Raw genomic sequence first — 4,622 nt, 5'->3', positions numbered from 1 at the left:
GCTAGCTGGGTATCCATTTTTGTAAAAATGTTTTGAAATTGGGATCCTTTGCTCCGGATAACGGAATTTTCTAAACATGGAAATAAATATAATGTATATTCCATTTTCATTCCATTTGACCTTAAATGTAATTTTCTAGCTCAAATGTACTGAACAAAAATAGAAATGCAACATGCAACAATTTATGAATTCATATAAGCAAATCAGTCAGTTTAAATAAATTCATTAGGCCCTAATCTATGGATTTCACATGACTGGGCAGGGGTGCAGCCATGGGTGGGCCTCGGATGGCATAGGCCCACCCACTTGGGAGCCAGGCCCAGGCCCAGCCAATCAGAATTAGTTTTACCCCACAACAGGGTGAAGTTTATTGAAGTTAGAAATACTCCTCAGTTTCATCAGCTGTCCGGGTAGCTGGTCTCAGACGATCCCACAGGTGAAGAAGCCGGATGTGGAAGTCCTGGGCTGGCGTGGTTACACGTGGTCTGCGGTTGTGAGGCCGGTTAGACGTACTACCAAATTATCTAAAATTACATTGGAGGCAGCTTATGGTAGAAAAATGAACAATTCAATTTTGTTGGACCATTTTGCATTCTCGTTCTCATTGTTGTGATAAGAGAAAGCACGTGCATGCTCGCACACGGAAAAGTATCGCTCGAGTACAACAAAATTGAATATAATGTTGTGGATAAAGTTAGGAATTATACAATTTAATATGTAAAACATCTAAAGACCCGCGTCACTATACTGAGAGCTTTGCAGTTTCTAAAAGGACATATTTAGGTGTTTTTGGAGCCTTTGTTAATTTTTATCCATGGCCTGTATACTGCAGAATGAGCAATGACGAAGTCTTGCTGGTGCGGTAAGTTTTTCAAAACCAAGTGAAATTTTGTCTGGATACATCTATATGATGCCATTTACATAAAAAATAGAGATAGTAAAAAAATGGAACGACTCCTTTAACATGTGTTAAACGAATCCATCGTTCCAGTCCATGACCTTGTTGTATTCGCTGATCTTGTGTTTTATGTGGGACAGTTTGTTCTTCAGGTACTCGCAACGCTCCCTATTCTCCAGGAATGTGGGGTCCTGACAACAGGAACGGGAGAATGAGTGACATCCTTACTTTTGTGGACTGTCTCCCAACTCTCCATTTTGCTGTCTGCCACACACCAACACACGCACAAACACCCTCCTAAGACATCAGTGGGAAAAAGTCCCATATCATGTCTTGCAGTTTCATGTGGTAAAAGCTGCATTTGATCTTTGATCGAGCGACTTTCCTAGTCTGTGATGTTTGTGTGTGTGTAGATGGGACAGAGATTTTGCTTAAAACCAACAGGAAGTCTGAGGAATGAGTGGAGAGAAGAAGAGCTTTTACCTACTATCAGTCTGTCGCACATCATTGGTATGGCTGAAAGGGAAACTATGTGGAACTCCCATCCTACACAAACTGGTTCTACAGTACCACTTCTAATGGGGATCTTACACAAACATATTCTATAACAAAACCTATTTTAACAGATCATTATTGAAGCTCTGGAGGTGTAGCGTGTCCAGTTCCTATACACATTTCTCAAATCCAGCAGATTTAAAAACCCTTACCACGTTCTTCCTCTGGTACTCCAGTACTACGGTATTCATGCGTTCCTTCTCCTGAAAGATAGAAAACATATTTTAACTTTGAACGAGTCATTGCTAAAAAGCACTATGATGGGCATTAGGCTATGTTACGGTAGCTTTGTGTTTGTTAATATGATCGGTGTGTGTGTGTGTGGATTTGAAATGTGTGTGTGTGAGCACATGTGAGAGATGTGTGCATGTGACAGGCGTGTGTGTGTGTGTGTGTGTGACATGCTTGTGTGTGTGTCTCTCTCTTTGTCTCGGCCCTCCAGCCAACTGGTACTGAGGAGGCAGGTTCCTCATCAGTTCGTCCATCTTGTCGAACCTCTTGGCCATGGCCTGGACCTCAGCATGCAGCTCCTTGTACTCGGAATACTGGTCTTTGAACACAGCCTTGTACTGGTCCCTCTCCTCCTCCGTACGGATGGTCGGGTACTCTGTTGACACAGGAAATAGGAAGTAACGGTCGTCAACAACAATGGGTGCATTTCAATAGCCTCAAATGGCTTCTTTGTCCCTTATACACTCATCCGCACATTTACGTAGTAGGGGTGCAGTGTAGGCTTTTATGTAGAAACTAATTTCTACCTCCTGGGCAGAGAGAGAGAAAGAAAAACAGTAGGACTGTGGCTGTGACCCTGGTGGGCTGGAGTTCTGCAACATATAACCATAGATAGATAATAGTTTAGTGAGAAGCAGAGGGTCACAGTCAGCTACCCTTTAGTACTAAAGATCCATACATTTATTTATGCAGGGAAGTTCCATTGAGACCGAAGAATATTTTTCCAAAGGAGCCCTTCACAAAAATGCATAAAATACTTAGTACATAAGGAACCAGAGATACAAATGACAACAAACAAATGCAGGAGCATGATATATATACAGTATATATATATATATGTCCAACACCTCTGGGATCGTCTGGAGGGTGGGGAGAGAGGTCTGCTCTGAGGCCCTGGATCTGCCCAGCTGTGGAAGGATGGGGAAGGGAGGTATGGTTACTGTGTTGTCAGCAGGGTTGGGGTCTATTCCATTTAATTCAGAAAGTAAACCAAATCATTCCAATTCTTATTGAAAAGCTTCAAAGAGTTGGAATTTCAGAGTACTTCCTGAGTTGACTGGAAATGGAATTGACTCTAACCTTCATTTTCATTATGCATGATCAGTTTAATGGAATGAAGAGTGACATTTCCCCTTGGGGATTATAATATTTTCTACTACTGTACTAAGTGACTTCACCTTGTCAGGGAAAATCCACTGGTTTTCATCTTAGAACAAAAAAGACAAATGGGACAGGGTGAGGCAAAAGATGTCATATAACACAAGAATTGTGTGTATCCCATCCCGCCCTCACTACCTGTGCCAGCCCATCCCACCTCAGCCCTGCCTTGTGACGCCACAGCTTCAGACACACGGCGGCGCCCACAAAATAGATCAACATGTTAACAAACAGGAAGATAATGGCGGCAGTCTGGCCGGCCTCTGAGAAGCAAAACGCCCCGTTAACACCATTATTGAAGACGGGGTAGTTACATAGCCCACCTCTGGTCGTGTCCCTGACGTAGACTACCCCTGCTGCCATGTAGAGCACCCCCAAGGTCAAGTTAATCACACACTTAGTCAGTGGCCACCAGGACGAGTCTAGGAGGATGGTACATGGTCATCCCCAGGACTAGCATAATGACGGTCACTATCCAGGCCAGCCCGGCCACCACTAGAACGAAGGGGGACTTAGGTCCAGTGTAGCTAACCGATCCACTGCCCCCGAAGGCTGCCACGCCACCCGCTAAACCCCCGAACATCAGTGGCTGGGAGTAGCCAAACATGTTGAACCACTCGTTGTCCTTGTGCACGTAGGCGCACGCCCAGGCAAAGACGGCAGCACCCAGTAAGAGCTCCACACAGCCCAGGATGCGCAGTAACCCCGCCCAGGATTTCATATAGGCATAGCGCTGGTGGTATTCCTCCACCCGCTCGCTGTAGGTCATGACCGAGCGGAAGATGTGATCCGAGATGGTCTCGAAGGCTTCGGCTCCTAGCAACATGGCGTCACGTTATTTTTTTTGTTGTTTTAGCTGCCCCTTGAGCCTCTGTATGGGTCCAGGTAAGAGCCGGGGAGAGAGGGAAAGGGGGTGGGGAGCAGGGGACACCTCTAGTGGTTCCTGATTTGAGGTAATCTTTTTCCGTCACAGGCGGGGAGGGAGGCGGGGGTAAGGAGAAGGGCTGCTGCTACCGCGGATACTGTTGCCGCGGAATAAGTTATTGACGAAGTCGGGAATGAATCGGTGGACGGGTTTGATGTCCATGGCCATGCTGACGTTGTCCAGGAATTTTGAGGCGCCATCGCTAGGGGGGTAGAAGTCAAGGCCCATGGGAGGCTGGTCCGGGAGGGGAGGAGGGGGCAGGGGTTCAGAGCTCACAGCCAGGTCTGCCCCCCTGAGGCCCCCAAGAGGTTGTGAAGGAGGAGGTGGGCCCTCGTCCCTCCATAAGGAGCACACAGGGACCTGGTCATAGTGAGGTTCTGCTTCTCAGACCAGGTCGAAGCGGCCGGAAGAGTCACCTCCAGCAGACATGGGGACTCACTGATCTCTGCCCTAGTACAGACAAACACACAAAGAGAGGCTGCTATTAGAACATGCTGGTATAAATATATTACCAAAAGATGAGCCATTAGGTTCACCCCATCAGCACTAGCAGCATGGAATGTGATACCCCATTTGAACTTGTAAGCCAGACATGTAGGACTACAGCAATGACAATTGGTCCCTTTTCTTTGAGAATACCTTTTTCCTTGATGACAATATTAGTAGTTGTGTGTGTGTACAGTAGTTGCATGCAAACTACCTTGAATTATGTATGTTTGAATGCTTGAGATTCCTGGGTGTTGAACGTAGAGACCATGGCAAGAGAACAATAGGGCTACCAGATAAGCTGCTAACACACAGATCACACAAATAACCAACACGTCTCTAATTCACCCAAACCTCATGTGGAATTGA

General features: G+C 46.0%; 1 pseudogene; it reads right to left on the bottom strand.

The window, feature by feature from the left end:
• Positions 1 to 969: 969 nt before the first annotated feature.
• Positions 970 to 4,196, bottom strand: LOC139575307 (MARVEL domain-containing protein 2-like; annotated as a pseudogene).
• Between the last annotated feature and the right edge of the window lie 426 nt (positions 4,197 to 4,622).

The sequence above is a fragment of the Salvelinus alpinus genome, chromosome 5, assembly GCF_045679555.1.
Source record: "Salvelinus alpinus chromosome 5, SLU_Salpinus.1, whole genome shotgun sequence".
In the NCBI taxonomy this organism is placed as follows: domain Eukaryota; kingdom Metazoa; phylum Chordata; class Actinopteri; order Salmoniformes; family Salmonidae; genus Salvelinus; species Salvelinus alpinus.
The sequence above is the reverse complement of the archived record's forward strand: the minus strand, read 5'-3'. Positions and strand labels throughout refer to the sequence as shown.